General features: G+C 38.4%; 1 protein-coding gene across 2 annotated transcripts in view; it reads left to right on the top strand.

Moving 5' to 3' along the window:
* The first annotated feature begins 269 nt into the window (after positions 1 to 269).
* nckap5l (NCK-associated protein 5-like) overlaps positions 270 to 25,816 on the top strand; it is a 46,447-nt gene continuing 20,900 nt past the window's right edge. The window contains exon 1 of one of the 2 annotated variants that reach the window (XM_044124718.1): positions 270 to 458. The gene's annotated coding sequence lies outside the window, so the exon portion shown is untranslated. Of the gene's footprint in view, positions 459 to 21,250; positions 21,457 to 25,816 lie in introns of those variants that run through there. The other variant, XM_044124725.1, reaches the window with a different exon arrangement.

Genomic DNA, 25,816 nt, shown 5'->3' with positions numbered 1-25,816 from the left:
CTTTGGTCAATGCATGTTTGGTTTTGGATGCAGTGTCCATGATAATGAGTTACTCAGTAGACATTTTACCAGATACTTTTTACTCTTACTTGAGTAAAAACATGTTGTGCTACTTTTACTTGAGTACAATTCTCTGCCCACCTCTGGTTCTGACCCAGTTATAGTTTCTAGGTTTACAGTAAAGCTCAGCTTCTTGGAGCCACCTCAGATAAAAAAAAATAAAAAAGAAGGGGAAAAAAATGGGGCGGGTTCGGCGGTTTTCATGCAATGACATCACTTTTCCTCCGACCCAAACACAGAACACAACGCCGAGGCAGAGGAGGGGATCGCGGCCGCTGGCTGCATTGGAGCCGCCGCTGCGACAATGAGCACAAGCCGCTTATAAACGCCAAACGTTTGGAGGTTCTTTTCAGATTTATAAGCCATGATCCGGAGGAGACGCGGTTCTACCGGATGAGGTGAGCGCAAAATGAAAAACGCTCTTTCTGTGTGGTGAAATGCTCGCCGGGCGGCCGAGATTTTGCAGGAATACCGTAACAGTACCGGGTGACGCGAAGCTGTGGTCTGCTCTAATGTTTCATGATGGATGTTTAATTCTAAGCGTTTTGTTGCTGCTTGTGGAAGAAGCTTTAGGGCGTTTCAGCTCTCTCTCTCTCCCCGTCGGAGGAGACTCGTTTCGGCGCAGTGTTTGGGTCTGCAGGGCCCGTCCTTAAAGAGAAAATACAACCATTTTACCAACACTACTAGCTCTAAAGGAAACTGGTTTAATTCGCGTTCAGGACTGAAATGTAAGGTTTTATTTAGCCCCGAAACCCAGAAAGAGGAACCCAGAGAAGGAACTGGTGTGTGCGGCTCTGGTTTCATCCTGCAGCTTATTTATGATGGAAATCAGCTGCGCCTCTTTGAAAGCAGTGATGCTCCACAATCAGAAGTAATGCATTAATAACAAGCGATGATAGCTCATCTGATAATGGATTAATGAATTTAGATATTGAAGAATTACTTTGAGCAAAGAAAACTGTAAAAATGTCACTTCCCTTGTGTGCAGGGGTGCTTCCAAGAGGTATTTAAAGGGGGCGGTCAGAAAGGGGGGGCATAATCCAGAATAGTAGAAAAGATTGGATGAATGAATAAATGTTGCAATAATTTACATTCTAAAAAATATAAAATATATATAAAAAATAACGCTTCAAGATGGAATTGGGCATTTATCGTCTTGTTTATCATTTATCTTTATAGATTTATAAGAATTTTGATTTGCTATTGTCAATATAAATTCCTCTTAATTATTTAAAACTCTCCAAAACTGTGTAAATTCCCCATTTTTTTCTACTGTTTTCTCTGTGAAAATATCAATAAATTTGAAAATATGATTAAATTTAAGGCGGTTTGTTGATATAAATACATTTTTTATATCTTTTTTTGTGGTGTTATAAAGAACTATATTATAAATGGGAATGTTTTGTCGACAGCAGCATTTGTGTTTGTGGGACTCTGACTGCTGTAACACAGTCACAGATATATCGTTTTGTCAGATGTTGACGCTACATTTGGCTGTAATAAACAGGAAGTAGAGGATGACACAGAAACAACTTAGAAATCTGGGCTTATAATTTTTTCTGAGTTTCGTGCCTGGGCTACGTCACCTGGTTCCAAAATTATTCAGAAAATATTGTTTCTGTCTCTCCTTTACAGCATTAACTCTTTTTCTGAAAAACCCCAAAACTGCCTCATGCATGTGTAGTTTTATTTTATTTTTTTGTAATTTCCATCAGCATTTTCTAATATGAAACCTGAAAAACTTTGACAAATCTCACAGTTTGGGTGGTTTTCACAAGTCACTGACTTGGTGGTGCTGCTTTATGTTTTATTTTTTTTCCCTCATCAAACCTTTCCAAAAGTTATACTTATTGCTAGATGTGCACAATAAATTGTTGGGCCCTTTGCGCTAATACCGGTAGATATAACTTTTTGTTACCACATCAACCACGTGATATGAAGTAAGGTAAGAAAAACAAACAGCGTACACCTAAATGTTGCCACCTCCAGGTGGGAGTTATCAGTCACTGAAACAATGTTTTTGTGGAAAAGTTGCAATGAACTCACATTAATGTGAAAAAACGCTGGATCCTGTTGATTTTGTGCGGTTTTGCATGAATAGCATCAAACTGGAGGAAGTGGCTAACATCAGAGATTGATGCAACGAGAGTTTCATCTGCATTTTCACAGAAGAATTCAATGTTTAAGGAAAGAACCTAACTTCCTCTTGGCAAAGATGGTTTATTTAAGTCATAAAATAGCATTTATTTACAGTAAACTGAGTAGATTATTGAAAATGATGAGGATTAAAGCTGCAGTTTGCAAAAAGTATTTTTTACATGTTTGTTGAAACTTTCAGTAAGTTGTGACAGCATATCAAGAGAGAGATAATCTGTGAAAACAATTATCTCCTGTGCCTTCTCCCATTGCTAACTAAAAACAACCAATCAGAGCCAAGAGGTGGGTCTTAGCGCTGTCAATCACAATCTTGTGTGGTGCTGCTCATTCCCTCTACACATCCCTCCTTTTGTGAAGTTAGCATAGCCACCAATGACAGCAGATAAACGGCTTTCCTGTAATGGTGAGTTGTTTCTCCACCGTTAGCACATTTAGTAGTGAGTACATGAGGTTGATTGACAGCACTAAGACCCTCCTCCGGGCTCTGATTGGTTGTTTTGGTCAAGAGCTCCGAATTTCCATGAATTTACGTGAATTTCCACAATCGGACGTCCATCGTAGATCGATCTTTTCTCAGATTATCTGTCTCACAACAAACTGTCCTGGCATGGTGAGATTTTACCAAATATGTAAAAAACATATTCTTTATGAAAGTTACATACTGCAGTTTTAAGAAGTCTGGAAAATGCAGCTAAAATTATTCAGCGTTGATTTCAGCAGTTGGTAGTTTTTCTTTAAGGTCTATAAGAATCGAAAATCGAAGCTCAACTTGTAGACATCAGGATTTTATCAGTGAAGGAGAGCAGGGATGAGAAAACAGACCAGCGTCTGAGTCTGACTGGGTCTGTGGTTCTGCTTTGTGCTTTAACAATGCTGCTTTTCTTTAATCAGGACGGCACGTTTTCTCAATGGTTCCCTGTCACGAGCAGCGGATTCTTCCTTGTTTGTTTTCACTTCATAAAGTGTTTTTATCACCACCAGCACATGTGTTAATAATGCCAATTATATCTGGGCCAATCAGAGATTAAACTGGGGTTTAAGACCTCTATGAAATAGTTGCGGCGTTATCAAAGAGTCTGTTTTTGTTCGGAGCTTAATGATCTCGGTCCTGTTGGTTGGAGGCCAGAGATGTGCTCATGCTGTTTTCATTGTCTTGTCGTTTTGCTGGGTTTTTTTCTGAACAAAGAGTGAGCTTGACTTCAGAAGAAACGAGGGTGGGATGACTGGGAAGAATTTGGGCTGTAAAATATTTAGCTTTCACTGAAGATCTGCTGAAACGTTCGATTAATTTTTTAGTGTTTGCAGGCCGCTTTATCCTCATCCTAATGCTTTTCTTTTCTAGATTTTATGCTGATTTAGTGTTGCAGTTTGCTGCTTTTGGCAGCTTCTGATAAACACTGTTTATCATGTACGACATCTGCGAAGACCACATTTAAAAAAAAGGCTCATTTTAAACAGACCTTGTTGTTTGAGCCTGATTTGTTTTATCTGTAATATAAACCTAAATTCTTCTTCTGTGACTCTATTGCATTCCTGTCTGACTGATAAAAGCAAATAAAAGCGATAATGATGCAGCATAAATGGGAAACTTTGGTATTTTCTTCACTTTTTAATGATGATGATGATGATGCTCTGCAGATTGTGTTGCTAGTTAGCAGTGGGATACAAAATGTAATTTTCCCCTTTGATTTAGTAAAATGACTCACAATTTGGTGACATATTCTTGATTTAGGTAGTCTTTTTGAGGTGGAGAACGAAAGAGTGAAAACATTGGATTGAAGCGTAACCAGAAGAAGAAAACACATTTCTATCACTTTTGGAGATCTTTATTTGTGATGCTTATTTAGTGTTGTGAGCTTTGTTTTTGTGTCTATTTCATGAAGATTGTAACGAATGGTGTTATATTTAGCTTGATACAAATAAAAATAACGTTTGATGATGTATTGAAGGTAAAAATCTACTTTTGAAGATGAAGTTTAACTGATAAAGGATGCACAGAAATCGCTGTGCTTGTGTTAGCATCACAGACATTAGCATCACAATATTTAGCATCGCATACGTTAGCCAAACGCGTCTTTGAGCTGACCTGCATCAAATTACTACAGGATGGATGCGTAATCTACAGCCTCAACTATACAATCAGTAATAGCTAATTAGCTGACAGTAGCACTAATTCATTTAGCACTTTTGCGAACTTTGAAAACATTTATTTAGCTATTAGCTAAGTAAAGTGCTAATTTACTTGAGTGCTTTGTAAACTTAAAGTTGAAGAATGTTTGACAATATGATGTTTTGGTTCTTCACTGTTAAGAATTCTTCAAGTCGTTGGAAGAAGAAGCACTAAATGATTTCAAAGTTAGCGAAAGCAGAAATTAGCCTTGCTGTTAGCTCATTCTCAGGTTAGCAGAAGTGTGCCAACCACTAAAGGCTTTTTTTGGTGAAGAAAACAATTCATTTTCTGTTTACAGCAGTTGGCTTGTTGCTCTCTGCTTTTCCATTTGACGCATCATCACTCCATATGTGGTCATAAATTTATGTCTTATGTAGGCCTCCCTCTAAAGGTTTGTTTTGTCAAAAAGTCTGCTTTCAAATAACTTGCATGCTAAGAAAGTATTTAAAAGGCCGTTATTTTTTATTTATGTACTGTGAGGCGTCACAATGTCAAATTTAGCTGGACAATAAATTGTTCCAGAACTTACTAAAATTAACAATAATGTTGTTTTGAAACCATTTTAAATTAATATAATGGTACCAATGGCATAATAATCTCTACGATCAATAAACTTTAAATTCTAATGAACATTTAGCTCTGGAACTGGACGGCATTTTAAATAATCCAAATTAAATAAACAAAACAACAGAAACGACAGATAAAATTAACTATGAAGTCTCTGTAAACAAAATGATCCTTCAGAAACAACTTTTGTCATCCAGCGTTTGGTAGAAGGAGAGAAAAAAAAAACGATACGTCATTCAAATAGAAATTAATGAGCTCATTTTAATTATCATCCAATTACTTGAATTATTACGACATTTTTAGGTTTTGGCCACAGAAATATGACTAAATATATACATTTGTACACTTGTGTCCATTTAGTTTAGGAATAAGAAGTTTTCCCTCAAGAAAATTACTGTTTGAACCAGACCACCGTTATTCTTTTTGTATTTCTTGCAGCTTATCAGCAGCTGCTAACAAGAAAACGCCAAAAATTACTTTGCTGGGTCAAAATTTGCAGTTTACCTTTCTGCTTTGGAATAACTGGGATCATTTTATTCCTGAATTTATTTGTCAGACCTAAAATCCAGAGCTGAAAAACGGCAGTACTGTGTGTGGAACATGCAGAGCCTGGCCCCGGCGTTGGGGGTTGGTGTGTGTGGATAAATGTGGTTCCACTCTGGGCTCGCGGTGTGACGTTTTGGGTCTGTGCCGCCTGTGTTTGGTGCCGATTGAAGCTCCTCCGAGTGCCCAGTCGTAGTGCAACTTTTGAGATAGCATTTCCAAGCTTTGCAGCATTACATCACGAGAAGTCATGCCAACTACTTATTGAAGCGGAACGGGCAGCATGAGTGCCGTCTCTCTCTCTCTCTCTCTCTTGGTCTTTCTCTTTCTCTCTGTTCGTCTGTAATTGTTCACAGATGTTCTGAAGGCATTTCTGTCCCACATTTTGCATCGGGCTGTTCACGTAGACGCCACATTCACTGCTGAGACTTTATTAGAAAGGAAACGTGGCACAGACCAAGTGTTTAATTTGGATGCTGGTTCCGTTAACTGGTTTAGCTCGTTAAAGTATTTACAAGAGTTGCAAAAAAGTTCATTCCTGAAGAGAAAATTCTTTAAGAGTTCTTGTAACTTTGCAAGACATGATGTATTCCCTAACATAGGCGTGTGATAACAATGCCAGGACAAGAAGTCGGTATTTATGGTCAATTTTGTTGGATTTTTTTTGTCAAGAACCAATCAATAAAATTGTAACAATTTTATTGATACAATTAACCAGGAAATCGAAAGAGAAAAACATTTAAATGAAATGCATTTTAAAAATGCTATCAGAGTGATTTGAAAACAAATAACCTGGAAAAGTATGGAGTGTTTTTCAGGTGGGGATGTAAATGAAAAGAGTGTGCTTCTGCAAACTACAATCTGGCTTCCTGTTGTCTTCTTTAATGTTTCTGCCAGTAGTAACTTCCTGTTGTTGATCACTTGACTCATTTGCTAGGAAAAAATGTTTCCAATGCAGTTTTGCGAAACACACTAATTTGGAAACAACCAAAGAAATATCTCAATTCGTGTAACGCAGCTGCTGATGCAGAATATTTTGCTCTGCAGCTGGTGCTCCTGTGTCCTGATGAAGCTGCCTGTGATTTGTTTAAACCCAGTTGTGTCTGGTGAAAGGATTATACAGATACAGGTGAAGAGCTGGTCAGGTGTCGGTGGTAATTTATCTGCCAACGTGTGTCGGAAGCCATGCGCCATTTGTTTCCTCTGCAGCGGAGAACATGCCGCAGTTTGTTATTCCAGGTTGTATTTTTCCATGCAGTTTCCAAACTACTTGTACTTGAGGTTGTTGACTTCTGATTATTCAAGAGAAAAAGAAAGAGTAGGACCAGATGGAGAATCTGCACAGCCAAAAGTACGGCTCAGAAAATCAGAATATGGTGGGAAAAAAAAGTAACTTATTTTACTAATACATAGATTTTTTTACACAGATTTTTCATATTTGAAGCTTTTATTCTTTTAATTTTGATTGCAGATAATAATAAAAAAACAAAATTCAGTGTCTCAGGAAATTTGAATATTGTGAAAATGTTAAAAACTGTATTCATAGAAAGTTGAGTGGAAGAAAAAAATGTGATAGGAAAAGGTGCACCAGCCACTACATGTAATCAAATCCTAAAAGCTGGCTACAAGCTAGAGCTAATCACAGTATAATTGTTTCATATCAGTCGATATTAATTATTATTGATTGTTTTTTTGTTTAAATATAAAATACTATCAAACTGGTGGTGCGACTTTTCCTTTTATCTTCAGTTTTCACTCCTCACCATTTTAAACAGTTATGAGGCAAAGTGCAAAACTTTAAACTGCTGCTGCGCAAGTTACTTAACTCGTTGTTGCTAGGTAACCACAAGTTACTCGGCTCGTTGTTGCTAGGTAACCACAAGTTACTCGGCTCGTTGTTGCTAGGTAACCACAAGTTACTCAACTTGTTGTTGCTAGGTAACCACAAGTTACTCAACTCGTTGTTGCTAGGTAACCGCATAGTGAGTGAGGCAGTTGATGCCACTCTTCGTTTCTTCATGTTTAAATCTGCTTTACACCCATATTTTAAAACACAAACATAAAATGTCTTGCATTTATAAAACTGGTGTCAAATGTGAAACCTACACATCTCCTTTTTTGTTTTCACTGAAAGAGATTTTATAAATCAGAAAATCTGGCATTAAAACCTCCATTTCTTTCCATCTCAAGGTTTGGCTATTTTAGATTTTAAAGTAAAGATAGTTAATAATTCAGGCCAGACTTTTTACTGATGATTTTAAAGCAGGAGTTTCTTCTTTTTGGCGTTTTTAAATGTGATTTTCCACATAGCCTGATGAGTCTTGTCTGTTTTCATCACAACAGGAAAACAATCAAAGACAAATGAGATCAAATCACCCTTTGCAACTTTTATCCTGCCTTCATATCTGTGCACTGCTGTTTTATCCCTTCCTGTTTTCATTTTCCACATGCAAACAATCCTTTTCACCCAGTGTACTGTAGAATGAATTTACTGTAGTTTAGTATTTTCATGAGTTACAGAGATAAATTGGTACAAATGTTATTTTTCGCATATTCTGTTGCATTTTGCTAGCTTCCAACAAGGAATGTGCACATATTTTAATCCTTTCAAGGTCAAGATTTGTTGCGTTTCCAGCTGAATTTGAAGAATTCAGAAAATGCACCTCAGACTTCAAAGAACACTGGAAATGTGCGAGGCGAAGCCTTTATCAAAATATCCATGTCGAATTGAAGCGCCCCAACTGCAGAGGAGAAAATAAATGACATACTCAGATATTTTTCTCAACAGAATGTTAATCAAACATGAAGAGGGAAAAATCTTCATGTTTTTCTACATTTAAAAATGGATTTTAACAGTCGTTTAATATTTAGTTTAAAAATAAAATGACATCTCTCTCGGCTAATCTGTTATTCAGCTCGAGTTTCAGGCTGTCAGAGTTTATTTCATGGTTGGTTTCATGAAGCAACATCTGGATTTAACAAAGCCGGCTAACCTTGAACGTTCAAGGTCGGTCTGACTGTGAAATATCGCTTTAATAGGTCACAGTTTGTGGGTTTTCCAGGTTCCACAGACCAACATGACAATAATCCAGCTGGTTTGATGTCTGCAGACGGGTCAGAACCTCCTGCTGTCATCATATGTAGCTTATGCACCCCTGTGTTTGCATAAACGGATCCGCTTTGAAGACGGGGCCTGGCTGGGTCCCGGGCCCCGCGTTATCAGCAATCAGCATGGCCCTTTATCGCCTCGCTGTCTGCTGCACGCAGGTTGTGTCGTTTCCATGGTTATGCACCAAAGGCGCCTCTGGAGTTCGCATTAGCATAGCAAAATATTCATCAGATTTCCCACAGAGCCGCCGCGATCCGGCAGAGCTCCCAGCAGGAGGCAGAGCCGGCTGAGAGCTCCACACGGCGCCGTCGTCCTCATCATCATCACAACTGTTTACGCGCACTCAGCGAAGAGTCTGGCATCAAAGAAATCTGCGATCTGTATTGTTTCCCCGCAGGTGGGATTCTTTTCCCCGCTGAACCTCCTCAGCTCAAACCTCACTGAGAAACTCGAGCGTTGGTGGGAAGATCATCAGGGAAACCTAAAACATCAAACCCAAGTTTTAAATCCTCAATATAATTTCCCCCAAAATTCCTCTGTCTGGTGAAAATATGCCTGGTGGAAAACTTCAGAATCACTGCAAAAACACAAAATGCTACCAAGATTTATCAGTCTAGTTTCTTGTGTAAATATACTAGTTCACTTGAAGTAAGACAAAACTAACAAAGTTACAGGGCATTCTGGGTTAATGCAACCAAAACAAATGTGCTAGCCAAGTGCTAATAGGAGAAATCACTTGTGATCTTTTACCAAAGACAAAGGAGAAATCCTACAACCACTAAAATCTGACTCTACTCCATTTTTGTTTACATTTTGTGAAGAAGCTGCACGCAGTGTCTTGTTTGTAGTTTCCTTCAGTAGTTCTTCATTGACCTTAAACATCTTAAAATTCAGGCCTTAAAATGTCTTAAATCCATATAAAGAAATAGAAGTTGGCCTTAAATACATTAAACATAGGTCTTAAATTTTGTTGTGACAAGACTATTTAATCTCTTAAATAGATTACATTTAAATCTATGTGGTTTTTTAAATATTTGTTTCTCACAAGACTTTTCTGTCAGACTAAAGTTTGAGTCACATTGTCATTGCTTTCTGTGACTCAAAGAAGTGTTAGACTACCAGTAACAAGCTATTTCCAAAGTAGCTAGTTAACAAGCTACTTTGTTAACTAGCTAACTTTGGTGCATAGATGCATTTAGCATCTATGCACCAAAAATCTGGAACAAACTTCCAGAAAACTGTAAAACAGCTGAAACACTGACTTCCTTTAAATCTCAACTAAAAACCCACTTGTTTAGAGTTGTATTCGAAACGTAATCAATTGCAAACTTATTGACGGAATCTGACTATGTTGTGTTTTTATTGTTGATTCTATGTTGCATTGTATCTTTGTGTTTGATTTGATGTAAAGCACTTTGAAATGCCTTGATGCTGAAATGTGCTATACAAATAAAGTTTGATTGATTGATTGATTGTAGCTAGCAAGCTGGGGTTTTTTGCACCTATTGTGGATAATTTCAGATTATCACCAGTTGGCCAAATGACATTCATCTTTGATATTGGCGGTTGAGACAACCAGTAACTAGCTGCTAATGTAACCTTGCTAGCTAGTTAATTAGCTAACATTTTGTATCCATCATGGGTAAGTGCAAATTAATCATTTTTTGTCATAATTTCTGCCATGATACAGGTTTTAAATTTCATTAAGTCTTTCTAAGACTTAAGTTTGAGTTGGTGAAGCCTGCAGAGACACTGCTTATAACAACTGGAAAAATGTCTCTCTTTTTTTTAAGTGTAATAATCTGCCAGTAAAACTGGAACTTTTCATCAATATAAAGACATTATTTATTTTAAACAAGCCCTTATATATTGCTGAAAAGTTACTTGTAAGTTAGTTTTGTCTTATTGAAGTGATGTCTGCAGTAGAATCTGGACCTAAATTTTCTTGGTAAGATTTTGTGTTTTTTCAGTGTAGACCCCATTAAATCCACCCTGCGCAGGAATCTGTGCTCATGCAAACAGCACTTCAGCTGCTGCAGCTGCAACAAGCATCCAATTCATCAGCCGGGCCAGAGAAAACACGACTTGGAATGCTGCTTAATCAAAAGCTAGCGGCTCATCGCCACATCCCCTTTGGCTCCACGAAGAATTAAAAGACCTAATAGCTGCAGTTTTATTTACTGTGCAGAAGAAATGTGAAATGATGAAGTGTGGCTTTGGAAATCTGGGATTTGGGTTGCAGACAAAAGATCTCAGTGATACAGGGAGGTTTTGTCTTGATTCAGGATGTCTTGAACAGGACTCCTTTTGTGCAGCGCTGCAGATTATTTTAATTTATCCTGAAATGAGTTGTTTTGAGGATATTACGGCCTGCCCACCCACACTCACTCTCTGCTGAGTCATCTGCCGCTGCAGTGTTTTCAGCTTCCTCCATCATCTCAACTGTCAAAAAATACTTGAACAAAGTTATTTGCAGCTGCAGAAGAAATGTTAGCACACGTGAATAGGTTTTCCTCTCGGGTGGATATGGAGAAAGGGATGGAGATAACTGCTGACCCCTGATGGAGTCCAGATGTGGAAACCGCTCATCTGCTGTTCCTGCGCTCTGGATGTTTGTACACTGCAAAAACACAAAATGTTACCAAGTAACTTCTCAGACTTTTCAGTAAGATATAGGAGCTTGTTTTAAGTCAATAATTCCTTAATAGTGATGAAAAATTACTGGCAGATGGAAGTTCTAGCCCTTTAAAAACTTTTTTACCAGCATTAAACTGAGCAGTAGCTCCTGCAATGAGCTCAGCTTACCTGCAGTTTCACTAAGAGTTTGCTAATTGCTGCTAGCTAGTCTGAAGGAGCTGAGTGCAAGAGTTGCAGGAGAGGTCAGCTGGGAAACTTGGAGCTCTGAGGCGAAGGCGGGGCTGGGAACGCCCAGGTGCTTTATACAGCTGAATGGTTGCCATGGGGATTAAAGAAAGAAAGAAACAAGACGACACTCCAGGTATGTTTTTGATGAAGGAATAACAATGTTATAACACGACGTGAAGCTCAAAAAGTTGACTTTACGTAGTACTGTCCCTTTAAAGTGTTGGGTGGAGGACTGCAGCGCCAGGCATTCTGGGTAAACACAACTAAAACAAACCTGAAAGTCTGAGAAATAGCTCGTTGTCTTTTACAAAAGAGAAAACATAGAACCGGTAAGATCTGACGCCACTTTTTCTTTGCTTGCATGTCATGAAGAAGGAAGTTGCACTCAGTGTCTTCAGAGGTTTTTGTGTTGTTTCCTTCAGTGGGATTTGGTGCAGCGCCCCCACAGGCCAGGAGGGGAACAGGTTGCTAGAAGGGTTTTGATCGTTTGACTCAGAAAATGTAACAAATATTTCAGTTTTGGTCTCCAATCAAAGTACCAGGTGTTAAAAACACCTTTAAAGTGATTAGAAAGTCACAGATTTCAGCTTCAAGAGAGAGAGAGCAAGGCTATAGATAACAGGAAGGTGAAGTAAACCTTTTTTCAACCTGGTTCCTGGAAAACCTTCCGTTTAAATTGAAGAGGATGCATCGAATCTTCATCAAACAATTGTAGAAATATATTTATTTTTATCAGCTATTGTACCTTTTTCCATTCATTTTTTTCTTATTAACGCCAAGAGAAACCCAACTATTGAATTCCTTACGAGTGAACTTGACGGTTGTTGAGAAGTCGGTGGTTTTCTGTATGAGTGCAGGTTCTGGTCCGTCTGAACCGCAGCTTTGAACGGCGCAGTCTGCGCCGACGAGGCCTCGCAGAGAGGAGCTTTATCTGATCACTGATGTAACAACGAACATTTTTATGACTTGTGGTTCCATTTTAAACAATGGAGCATCTATTTGGTCACAAACCGGTTTTAGTTTTGCCTGTTCAGACACAAGACGTCAAGACCTTTTCTCACTTGAGCTGTTTTTGAGGCCTGTTTTCACAGAAGACAAACGAAGGAAGTCGTCACACGTCTTGTTTTTGAAGAGGTTTTCTTTCTATAGCCGTCGCTCATGTGAGACTCGTAAATGCAGAGAAGAGGAGGATTTATTCATTTAGATGCTCTAAAAATGCCTGTTGTAAAGGAATGTTGAGTTAAAATAAAGATAATCTGACTGCTGCCTGCTATAAAAATAGAGCCACAGAGGAGCGAATTTAAAAATTACTCACCTCTACTGAGAAAGAAAGGTTAATGTTCCAGATTTAAGGCTCTCCTGTCCACAAAGTTATGCTCAAGATGCATAATCACAACTAATATTTTCAGAAATTTCTGATTTAGTTTAATTTAACTCTGTAAATGCGGCACCAACTGGTTTTTTTTAGGTTAGTACGATGATGCTACATAAACTCCAGGAATGTTTTAAAAGAGGAACGATGCAGTGATGACTTCCTGAAGGGAAGGCTCGTTAGATTACAAAGTCAGACTTCTTTTTAGTAATATTTGATATTTACAGCATTTTCATGGCAACTTATGTTAACATAGCTGCTTGATTGTTCTGTAAAATGACACTTTGTGCCCCTTTAAACAGTTACAAACAAGTGATGAAAGATAAGCTTGTTTTTTATGAAGAAGCAGATAAATTCAACTTTTCTGTTGCTTTTTGCATGTAAATGAATACTTGATACTCCAACACATTCAGCTTTGAAAGTCATGCATTAAATTGCAGATTGTAGATGTTAAATTCAGCCTCTCGCTGTCTAGTTTTAAGTCCAAGGTTGCTTTAGCTGCTAAAATTATCTTTAAACCACCGGTGTCTAAAATGGGAAAACTGGGTTAAATCGAGAACAAAAATAGCAGGTCGGTTCTGCTCACATCTGGTCCTGCTGGGTGCAGGGAGACTCTCACATTGGACCGGCTGTGACCCGGACTCACCAGCTTGTTGTAATATGTTTTCCAGGCGTGTCAAAGGTCAACCTTTCATTTTGCCTGAACGAGTCGCTGAGGTATCTGGAGTAAAGACGCTGCTAACATGTGGAAATGTGGTGTGGAGGAGGACGAAGTGCAGTTGTTCCCCTGGCAGGAAGCCTGGATGTGCGGCTCGCAGCCGGGCTGATCCGAGACCAGATTTATTTAACGAGGATCGCTGCGAATGGCTTTCATTAACAGGCTCTGTGATCACTGGAACGAAACGGCACAGACTTCACACCAAACATCACTGTTTAGATTCCTGCCAAAGTCTGATGTGATGCGTGTTTCTGCAGCCAGCCACTTTCTGAGGCTCTTTATCCAACAGATCTGACGACTACACTGCAAAAACACAAAACAGTACACTTGAAAGAAGACAGAACTAACTTAGAAATAAGTTTTCAGCAAGATGGTTGAGCTTGTTTTAGGTCGATAATTCAATAATATTGAGGACAAAGTATAAATTTCAATCCCAGATACAAGTTTCAAACCTAGATCGAAGCTTATATGTGGGATATAGTAGATTTCCCAGATATATCTGAGATATATCCCAGATTTGGGCAAAATATATATATTTTTTTGCAATTTGCAGATTATTTCATTTATGAAGGGAGTCTGGTCTTAAAAAGCCTTACATTTGCGGCGTGCTGTGGTAGTGTAGGGGATAGCGCGACCTGCATTTGGAGGCCTTCAGTCCTTGACGAGGCGGTCGCGGGTTCGATTCCCGGACCCGCCCGACGTTTGCCACATGTCTTCTCCCTTCCTGTCAGCCTTCTGTCATATAAGGGACACTAGAGCCCACAAAAGACCCCCTGGAGGGGGGAAGAAAAAAAGCCTTACATTTGAAGATTATTTTTGCTTTTACAAATTCATCCCCAATTTATCATCTTTTGTACATTTCTGTTGCGATATAGATCTTAAATTTCACTTAGGAACCTGTTTAATCTCATGTAATCAACGTAGTTAGTTTTTTCTTCTGTCAGGCTGAAGTTTGAGTCGCCTGCACAAATCACCAGAGTTCTGTGATTCGAGACGATTGTGGCTACTGCTAACTGGCTGCTAATATAGCATTGCTAGCTAGCGAAATAGCATGCTAATGTTATTTATATGCTAATTCATCATCTTTTGTACATTTCTGTTGTGATGCAGGTCTTAAATTCAATTCATACTGGTCTTTAAAAGTCTTAAATGTGATTCGGTGAAACCTGCAGAAACAAAGTATTTTTGATCTGGTTTTTGAAGCAAATAACTTGTTTGAAATGAGACAAAATTATAATTTACAAGACACTTTTCAACAAGATATTGTGAACTTCTTTTAAGTCCATAATACCTTTATATTGATTAAAAAGCTGCTAGTTTCACTGGCAGATTCTTTTTACTTTTATAAGTGAAACAATCTGCTAGTGAAACTAATAGTTTTTAAAATCAATATTTAGAAATGACTTTAAACACGCTCCCATATCTTGCTGAAAAGTTACTCATAAGTTAGTTTTGTCTTTTTCAAGAATACTAAGATATTTGCACTCGAAACGAGATAAAAAATACTTGGTAAATTTTGTGTTTTTGCAGTTCTGAACATCTGGAAAACGTTGGTTTTCTGTGTTTTCCTCAGTTGGATTTTGATGTTTTTCGCTGCTGTTTTCCATAAACGATTTAAAACGTGTAAAAGACATGATAAGCATTAATACCGCCTGCTGGAGATTATTTGTTTTCTCGTCTTTATTTTCTAATCCTATGGTTAAATAAAAGTCAAATAAAAGCATCAGCATTAATATTTGACATTCTCTCATTTTCTGCCACCTGTGTCGGCCATTTTCTGCTCGCCCAGTTTAACGCCGGCGCTCTGGAACGACTTCCTGATGCGTTCGCAGGAAGCGCAGGCTGCGGTGCAGATGAACACTGGGCCTCCTTCTGCTGCACTGGGGGGCTTATGGGACCGGCTGCACATCCCGGTGTCGCATTTCTGGAGGTGGATTAGTTCTGCATCCTCAGTGGGAGCTGAGTGCATTCCTTCGCATTAAACTGTCCTTCAGTCGGTGACTGTTTGTAGCCCAGACTCTGATTTACAACAGCGATGCAAACACTTCGCTCTATTCTTCTCCACGACCAAACATCTGCTGACGGATCTGTCTCCGCGAGCGCTGATTGAAGTTTGTTTTTATTTTAGCTGATCTGTCATCTTTCTTTCTCAGTGGATCCACAAAATGATTCATAAACTGAAATTGCTTGTTTATAGTTTGTAGTTTAGCTGCAGAGATTGGCTCAGAAACATTAGGAGCTCAAATAAAGTAAAAGACCGGCGTCGCAAAACGGAGAAGAAGACGAAAAAATCTCCTCTTGATGTTACAATATGAGAGGAAATTAGGGCCTTCTAGTTTAGTTCAAATTTTCTTTTCAAAAGATACAAAAATTAAAGATTAGAAAGTTAAAGGAAATCTGTTCAGCAAAGAAGGAAGGAATATCTGAGGAGATGAGGAAGAGAAAGAGGAAGTCAAATCCTTGTCTAGTTGTGGATCTACAACGAATATCCAAATAAATCAGGCTACTTTATTTGCTTGATTTTACTTTTTCTTTCTGGCCATGTGATAAAAACTTTTAATCACTGTTTTCCTTAATCACTCCTGTTGATCACTAATCAATATTTATTTGTTAATCGGCGCTGCGTTTCCATCTTGTGTCTTTGGGGTCTGATTGTGTTTCCTCATGAAGCTCTGGGTGTCGGCGGCGCTGCTGTTCTCCATGTCGTTTCCATGGCAGCCGGAGGCCGTCACATGCCGCCATGCGGGTCGGCCTGCAGTAAACTTCCTTCCTTTAGGATTCATGTAATCACCATTCACTTCCTCACGCCGGCTCCGTTTCTTGTTGGGTTATTGAAGGTTCTCTCTGGGCGACAATAAGGCTTTTATGTTTGGAGTCGTCGTCCTTCGCCCGCGTCAGCTGCAGGGCAACATGTGACTCTTTCAGGTCATGTTGGGGAAGCTTTTCGCTCAATGTCCCATTCAGCTCAGACAGAAGTTTGTCTCTGACGCAGCAGAGCGACGACAATCTGCTGGACGTCCTTCATCCAGCAACATGCAGAGTCACTGCAAACATTCAGCAAGTGTTTTTGGTCTAGTTTCTATTTCACATAAACAACGGTGAGTATGTTTCCAACAAAAAAATAATAATTCTTGTTTTTTCATAAGAAAACATTTCTGAGTTTGAAGAGTTGAAAATTTGCCAGATTTTCAGAAATGTTGAGCTTAATCTCAGAAAATTTTGTAGAAAAATTGGAAATTTCTGCATTTTAAAAGTCTAAAATTTGTGAGAAAAAGCTTGGAAATTTTGAGAAACTTTCTAGAAAATAAAAACCAAGAAAATTTTAGTTTAAAAGGTTTTGGTGAGTATTTTTTACCTATTTTCTAGTGTAAATTTGCACACTAGAAACCATAAGGGTGCCTAATCCCAAAGTCTTGCCAAAAACCTGTAAAAAAACAAGGGAATTTGAGTTTGAAAAGTTAGAAATTTGCGAGAAAATATTCAGAAATTTTAAAATTAATCCAAAAAAAAATAAAAAATCTAGAAAAAAAACCCAATTTCTGAGCTTCAAGTGTCAAAAATCTTCAAGCATCCAAAATTTTTGACTTTTAAATCTTGGCAGTGGCCTAAAAATGTTTACATTTCTGAGTTAAAAAAACTTTGAAATTAGAATCTGAAACTTTCTAGAAAATCATGGAAATATTTTCGGAAGTCAAAAATTTTCAATTCTCGATGTTTTCTGAGATTAGTTTCTACATTTCCGGGGGTTTTAGTACATTTTTGACTTTTCAGACTCAGAAACTTCTGAGATTTATCTAAAAGATTTTTGGTGCAAATTTACTCTTTCCTTTTCTTCTATCTACATTGGCCATAATATGCCAATGTAAATAGACAAAAGTAACTTAGAAGTTACTTTTAAGTTAGTTTTATCTCATTTTAAGCATGCTAAGCTATTTGCACTAGAAACTAGACAGAAAGATGGTTGGTCAGATTTTGTGTTCTTGCAGTGCAGCAGCTTGAATGACGTAGAGAATAAACTTATTTGTTCTTTAGAAAAAATGTCGTGGAAATGTTCACACTTTGAGCTCACTACCAAACATAACTAATAAACAAAATTATATATTTTTATCAATCCCTGCTTTGCTCTGTCTGTATGGTAGCTTGTAAAACATGTTTCAGTAATAAGGCGGTAAATCCTGAAACGTTTCCTGTTGAACTGATTAAACTGATTATTTTTTTCCATGTGGGATTTATCAACGTGGGCATTCGTCTTGGTAGAAAACAAAGCCGCCCTTTCCCCACCCGCTCTGATTTCAGACATGAAAGCCGTAATTCCTCCGTGAATCTGGGGCAGCTCAGTCCTCGCCAAACGGGGTGGCCCGAGATCCGAGTGACCCGTTTGAACCGAGCGGCCGCCACGTTGGCGCTCCGGGGCGCCGGATTTTCACCGAATAGGAAGTGAGCTTTACGGATCGAGTCGACTCAGGTCAGATCTTTCTGTCTGCTGCGTTCAGGTCAAAATAATACAAAAAGTCAGCATTCAAATCGTATGGATCTGCTTTTAAAAAGCTGAAAGCAGAACTCTGCACTGCAAAAACACAAAATTTCACCAAGTATTTTTGCCTAATTTCTGGTGCAAATATCTCAGTACACATAAAATAAGATAAAACTAACTTAGATGTAACTATTCAAAAAGATTTAGGAGCTTTTTAAGTCAATAACTGTTTAATTTTGATTAAAAAATATAAGTAAAATTATTTCACTTATACAGGATGTCTGTGTGTCATTAAAAGGTTTTGAATTCATGCCTCTAAAACTGACTTAAAGAGTCTTGAATTTGAAAAAATGCAAGTACATTAATCACAGGTCTTACATTTTGTTGTGGCAAATCTACTTATTCCCATATATTCTATGCAGGGTTTTTTTGTGTGGGAATTTTCTGTCACATCTTCATTGTGACAGTTGAGGCTACCGCTAACTAGCTGCTAATATCCCCTTGATCGCTAGTTAGCTAGCTTTTTTTTTCTACATTCTTCATGAGTAGGTGCAAAGTTATCACCAATTTATCATTTTTGTAAATTTTTGTCATGATTCAGGTCTTAAATTCCATTCATAACGGTCTTAAAAAGTCTTAAATTGTAGTTGGTGAAACTTGCTTATAATCAGAGAAAAAATATTGCTATAAGTTTATCTACCAGCGGAACTAGTACATTTTTTAAGAGCATTAAGGAATTATTCATTTAAAACGAGCTCCTAAAGTTACTTATAAATTAGTTTTGTTTTATTTCAAGGGTACTAAGATATTTGCTCAACTCATCGGCTTTCATTAATTGATGAATACTGCATTTATGATCTAGTTTCCAATGCAAATATCTTGATGCTCTTCAAATAGGACAAAACTAACTGATAAGTAACTTTCCAGCTAGTTATAGGAGCTTTTTTATCTCAGTAATTCCTTAATATTGATGAAAAAGTACTAGTTGTACTGGCAGATTATTTCACTTATAACAAGATATTTTTTCTCATATTATAAGTTGGAGTTCTGCAGGTTTCACCAACTCAAACTTAAGATTTTATAAGACATTTTATATAAAATTTAAGACCTTTGTTGAGTAGAAATGTACAAAAGACAATAAAATGGCAATAAATTTGCACTCACCCGTTACAGAAGAGAAAAAGCTAGATAGCCAGCTTGCTAACAAAGATAAATTTGCAGTTAGATAGCAGTAGCAAATAATTGAAAAAGTGCCAGTTCCACTGGCAGATTATTTCACTTATAGCACTTTTAAAAAATGATCTTGTTATAACCAGTGGAACTAGTACGTTTTAAAATCAACATTAAGGAATTATTTACTTTAAACAAGCTCTTACATCTTGCTAAAAACTTACTTGTAAGTATGTTTTGTCTTATTTTAAGTATACTAACATTTTTGTGCCATAAACTCTACAAAAATACTTTGTTAAATTCAGTGTTTTTGCAGTGTGAGGGAGGAATTCATTACTCAAAAACATTAGTAAGCCTCTTTGGTTTACAAATCTCAAGATCAGGCCCTGAAATGACCTGCTGATGCCCTTGGAGCTGCTTGGTTGTTTGTCCTCCTGAATCTCATGTTTTCCTTCTCTAGCTGTTGCTGTTGCAGCTTTTTTGTTATCAGACTCTGCTGAGTTCGTCTGGTATGTCTACAGGGATGATGTGGCTTCATTAGCAAGGACAGCAGATGAGTCACATGGGCAGGGAGGGAGAAAACCTGGACGGATAAACCACACGTAGACGTGAAGCTGCCAAAAACCCCCGGCTGCAGAAATCACGACTGTTTTCACAGACTTGACACAGTTTGGTCTGGACTTTCTGTTTCTGTTTGCTCTTCACATTCTCTCATGATGCTCTCCAACCGCTGGAAAACAAACTCAGTGACGACAACAGAGCTGTGGTTCGGTTGGCTGGTCATCAACTATACTGTCAGTCTTTCTGAAACCAAAAGTCACAATTCAGTGATGGATGAAATCAAAATTTTGAGAAAAAACAAGAACATTTCTGAGTTAGTTTTTACTTTTGACTTTGGAGCTCATAAATGTCCTGTTTATTCTAGAACATTTCTGAGATTAATCTCAAAGTTTTATATTTATTTTTGCTCAAATATTTGAATTTTGAACTTCATAAACTTGTTTTTACGTAATATATTTTAACTGAATAACAAAATTTTCTGAGGTATTTTCCACAAATGTTTAATTACTTGGCCCCATTGATTTCCTTGTTTTTTCTAGAAAATTTCTCAGATTAATCTAAAAGTTTTGTCCGGACTATCGCACAATTTTTTAATAATTTAGAGCTAAAAAAATTCTCTGTGTTTTTTGACAATTTCTGAGAATAATCTCAAAATTCCTGAGTTATTTTCCCACAAAACTTTAAATCTTTGGAACTCAGAAATGTTCTCGCTTTTCCTAGAAAATCTCTGAAATTGATCACAAAATTCCGAAATTATATTCTAACGAATTTTCAACTTTTGGAGCGTAAATGTTTCCTTATTTTTACTAGAACATTTCTCAGATTAAGATAAAAATAATCTGAGTTTTTTGGTGGAAATATACTCCTATTTTTCTATCTATAATAAACCCATTACACTGTTGCAAATGAACGACTCAGATTCTTAAACAATGTAAAAACTAAAATTAAAAAGAAGCCTGAACAATGAAGGTTTGTGTTTGTGGCGGCGTTTTGGGACCAGATGAAAACAGAACCAGTCGTGGTTTTGACTTGAACCTGATTTTAAAGGTTCAGTTCAGTTTCTTTATGTTGTCATCAGATTTTCTGAGCTCTCTGGTTTGTTTCAATGAAGCTTCCTGTTGGGAATCCATCCTGAGTTTCCAGTGGTTTCCATTTTCCTCCATGCAGTCACACATTCCTCACACGCAACACCTCCTGCCAAAGTGATTGAGGAAGACAATCCTCTTAGCACAGAGCCTGTTTTCTTTCTAGGCCACAGAACGGATCCATGCAGAAGTCCTGTCGGTTCTGTAGGATATCCCCTCTCTGTTACGTCTCTTTGTCCGCTCTGCAGCCCCCTCCTACCAGCCATCATCTCCGCCTCTTTATGGCCCGAGCGAGCCAGCAGCTGCAGGGTTAATGTTTAGCAGATAGCAGAGAGGTGGGGGGCTGGTCCACAGCTGTTGTAGTAGGCTGGGTCTGTCGGGGTGAGGAAGCCTGCCTCACTCGCCCTGGAACAATGGGAGACACGGCCGCCGCTGCAGACACAAGGACAGGCCCGGCGTAGAGGAAACCGGCTTTGGAAAGTGACCGGGGGGGATTTTCTCCTCCTCCGCAGCCGGGGAGCAGACATGTAAAGCCGAGGCTTCTGGTTCCGGCTTCTTCCTGGTGCCTTTTCGCTTTTCAGATGCTCTGACTGGATGACAGCAAGGTGAGCGCAGAGCCTGGAGCTGCACAAGGCGATGCAGTCTCTGTGTCGAAGCAAAGCAGATTTTAATGTCTGTGACCTTTTTTTTTTTTCTTTTGGTTTATGTCAGGTTTACTGAGTGTGGGAACTGCAACTCCGTCTGAACAAATGGAATAAATCAATCAATCGCATTATAACTTAAAATGAGCTCAATTATTTCTATTTGCATGATTCATTGTTCCTCTTTTCTGAATGACAAGAGTCTTCATAATTCATTTCATTTGTCTCTTTTTTGTTAATTTATTTTGGATATTTTAAATGTCTTCCAGTTCCAGTGTTAAATATTCAATACATTTTAAAGTTTGGCATTATTATATTGAACATAATCTCAAAGCAGCGATATTAATCGTTTATCGCAGAAACTTCTGGGACGATTTTTGGTCCGGCTGTGTTTGTTTTCAGGTCTGGTCTGAACTCGAGTCTGTTTGGGTTGCAGCTAACAAAGTGCCATAAATCTCCTGAGTGGGTGTCGGACGCCGCAGCCTGGAAGCTGCTTGTGCGGTTCCTGCTGTTTTCCATTTTTATTTTTATTTATTTTTGCTTTGATTGCTCTCACACGTCCGTGTCGTTTTGGGAGGCGAAGCGCTCCTCTTCCGACCCGCATCCCCATCCCCCAAATATCAGCCTTTGCTATCCGATTTGACTCGGTTCATATAGCCAAACACGAGACAGGAAGTGGCACTGAGGGAGCCCGTCAGCCTGATTCTGTCTCCCCCCACATCACTCCTCCTCTTTGATATTTATCTGCATTAGCGTCTGCAAAAAATGGACGACTTTGACCTAGATTTGTGTATCTTTTTGGAAAAAGGGAGGAAAAATTAAGTCATCTCCTGTCTTTGTTGACGCCTCCATGTGAGGATTTGGGTTTAGTCTCTTTGTTTACATCTCCTCCTCACCCACACACTTTGCTTTGAGAGCAAGAACTTCAGTATCTCCGGATTGGCAGATGGAAAAGGTGGCGTTTGACACATCCGCAGACAGTCTTTCCTGCGCCAAATCCCTTGCAGTGAGGCTGACATGATCTCGAAGCTTTTGTGCATTTCTTCTCACCGCTGCAGCGGTTTCCTTTGATTTATTTCCATCTTCTTGATACTTTCTGCTTTCCTTCTTTTGCCGTCAAACTGCTTCTTCAATCTTTGTGTCAAAACATTTAGTCTTCAGATGATGATGACGGCTGCATCTCCTTCTATTTATTGTTTTTATGTAAAATAAAAAACTTGTCTAAAACATTTCTGACATAGAAATTAATGGAAGTTTTTAAATGAAGACCAGCTGCTTCTCTGATAGACTTTAAGAAAACTAAATCTTTATTCCCACATTGGATCGAGATCTCTGTGGTCAAATTCTTGAAGCTCCGGCAGATCAATAGAAACATTGTGATGATGGTTTAATCACAATCAGTATTGTCATCGCAATAATCACATAAATCATGATGTAGTTTTCCAAATATTGCGTAGTTAGTTTTCATGTTATCTCTAAAATGGCAATTTTAGTTTTTCTAACACATGTGCTAATGTTAGACTATATTGCATTAAAATCTTAATTAATTTTGCTACTACTGTTAGCTAAAAACCCTTTCATGCTATTGCTAGCTTGTTAGCTAAAGTTAACGTTTTCCCTGGTACTATTACTTAGTGTGTCTAATAAATTCTGCATCAACTGCAAGGAGTTTAAGTAGGTCTGAAGAGTTTGGCTGAAAAACTTATCACAATAAAGCCTTTCATATCAGTCAACATTAATAATTACTGATACTGATAATTATTGATCAGTTTTTTGTTTTAAATATCTGAAATGCTACCAAACGGGCAGCATGGGCTCCACGGCATTATTTATTTTTTGTGTGGCCTTTGAAGGATGCAGCCCCCAAATTTGATTGGTTTTCTTTTAGCATAGCACCAAATGTTAGCTAACATGTATTTAACATGTTAGTAAATGCTAGTAGCATATGTACTATTAGAACTTTAGCTAATTCTGCTAAGATTGTAAGATAAAATCATCTCATGCTAATGTTAGCATATTAGCTAATGCTAGCATAATACCATTTGAACATGAACTAATTCTGCTAGGATTTTAAGATAAAACGGTTTCATGCTAATGTTGCCATGCAAGCTAACGTTGACATTTTGGCTATTATTCTGCTTTTAGCATAGCAATTAGTGTTTGTTAACTTAAACAAAGTAACTTCCAGCTTTTTAAGAGCTTGTATGAGATTCATTTTTTTTCTTCTTTAAAATTCTTTAAAACAGGTTCAGGTTAGCTTCTTCACACATTTACTACAGGTTTAAAGAATAAATGTTATTTTTATCATTACCTTTCTTAGCCTTTTTAATTTAATCTCTCCCAAAATTTTGTATTAGACTGAATTTGTTTCTGTTTGAGTTTTTATTGTTGTATTTACTCGTCACATTTGATTGTCAATGTGATATCGACACAGATCACAAGTCAAGAGCCAGGTGTACAGGGCGCCGTTCAGCAGCACCAGATGATCCTCGATTTAAACCCAGATTGAGCTGGCAGATGCTCCACACTCTAATCCCATTCCTGTTTGATAAGATCCTGTGGGATCAGGCTCAGATAGCGAAACCTTTAGAAATTAGGAGTTATTGTTGCAACAAAACTGTGTTGATGTGACAGAAAAAGGGAATCACGGCGGCAGATGGAGTGTCCTGCTTATAATCTGTACTTTCCTGACCTAATTAACAAGGTTGACGGGGAATCCCACTTTAGACTGTAAGAAGTCTTTGTGTGGCGCGGTACATCCTGTGTGATCTTAAACAGCATATCTGCTGAATTATTCATCGCTGCTCCTCTACAATGACTCAGATGAAAGAGGGAAAGAAGAGACTGAAGAAAAGGGCGAGACACAGGAGTAGGGGGCATGTGGTCTTATCCTGAGGGTAACGGAGAACCGTCCTCCCGGTTTCCTGTTCGCTGGTGGAGCGTTGGAAGGTTGCAGCAAAAATAACTCCTTTCACACCCACTAAGAAGAAGCACATCATTGTTTCCGTCACAAATGCTCGCTAGACGAGTTCATAGCTCAGGAGTAGAAAGAAAATCTGGTGAGTGCAGCAGGAATTGTATTTTAAAGAAAGCACGTTTGGTCAGCTGTATGCACTGTACAATGGCTGATGGAAAAGAAGTGCTTCTCACCATCTAGACCCACTTGACTCACTTTGCCCAGTCATCTTCCACTGCAGTTAGATCGCATGTTGGCACAGAACAACATTTGCTGCTCTTAGTTTCTCTCAGCTGACCAGATGAGCACTGGCTGTCAGGCTCACGTCGCCAACATCAGACTAACGTAATTTTATCACATTATTGCACTAATCTTCATCAGGGCTCCAGACTGCAAACGTCTAGTAGGTATATTGGCAACATTCTCCAGGGTTTGTTTTTTTCTCAAAACAAATCTACCATGTCTTGCAGATTGAGATGAAAGTGGACGTATTGTCCATAATTCACATTTTGTGTGTTTTTGTTCATTCATTTGGGTTTCAAATGCTTCTAAAAACAGTTCAACAATTTAAAAAACCCACTGTTTTATTAGGCCGTTTTTTGGCAAATGAACTGTTTCAAAAACCTCCAGAATGTAACGTCACAAATCAGCAGGCACATTTGGCAACAGCCCATTAACAAATATGAACTCTATCACATTTGTTCAACTGGCTTTTCCACTGTACAATGGCTGCTGGAAAAGACGAGTGTTTTGTTGTTGACTTTTCATCCAGAAGCCACTTGTTGCATTCTTGTTGGTTGTGCAGAAGGCTCCACTTCTGCTTTTCAAAGATGCATGGTTGTATAATTTTGCGTCTGTTTCCAGGTATTTCCTCGTGTGAGTGTAAACGATGAGTTGGGGCCAGCAGCAGCTTATTTGGATTTAAAGTGACAGACGCCCTAAAACAGCTCAAAATAGGCAGAACTCATCAAACTGAGATCATTCTTATTAGTTAAGAGCGATTTTGTGCAATAACGTAATAAACGTGTTTTGTATCACCCATAGACATCAACGTCCTAAACTGTCCAAGGAATAATAATAGCTCACCTGTGAGGATTGAGTGTTGCATTGTTTTGCAGAGGCAAAAAGGTAGATGTGATTTATGGTCGTTTAGATCCTCTGGTCCCTGGAAGAATGTGGGGCAGCACCTGTGTGGAGGACATTCAAGGTGCGTTCCCAAAAGTGCCGTTTTAGTCCGCTTTAGTGGAACTCTAGTTTGTTTCCAGAGAAAGTCTGGTTCGTTTGGGGAGGTGTGAATGCGTAAACAAACTCTGTTGCAGACTAAAGAGGCAACTCTGCCTACAAACCTCTGATGTGGATCGAATGCAT

The sequence above is a fragment of the Gambusia affinis genome, linkage group LG01, assembly GCF_019740435.1.
Source record: "Gambusia affinis linkage group LG01, SWU_Gaff_1.0, whole genome shotgun sequence".
NCBI classification, from domain to species: domain Eukaryota; kingdom Metazoa; phylum Chordata; class Actinopteri; order Cyprinodontiformes; family Poeciliidae; genus Gambusia; species Gambusia affinis.
The sequence above is the reverse complement of the archived record's forward strand: the minus strand, read 5'-3'. Positions and strand labels throughout refer to the sequence as shown.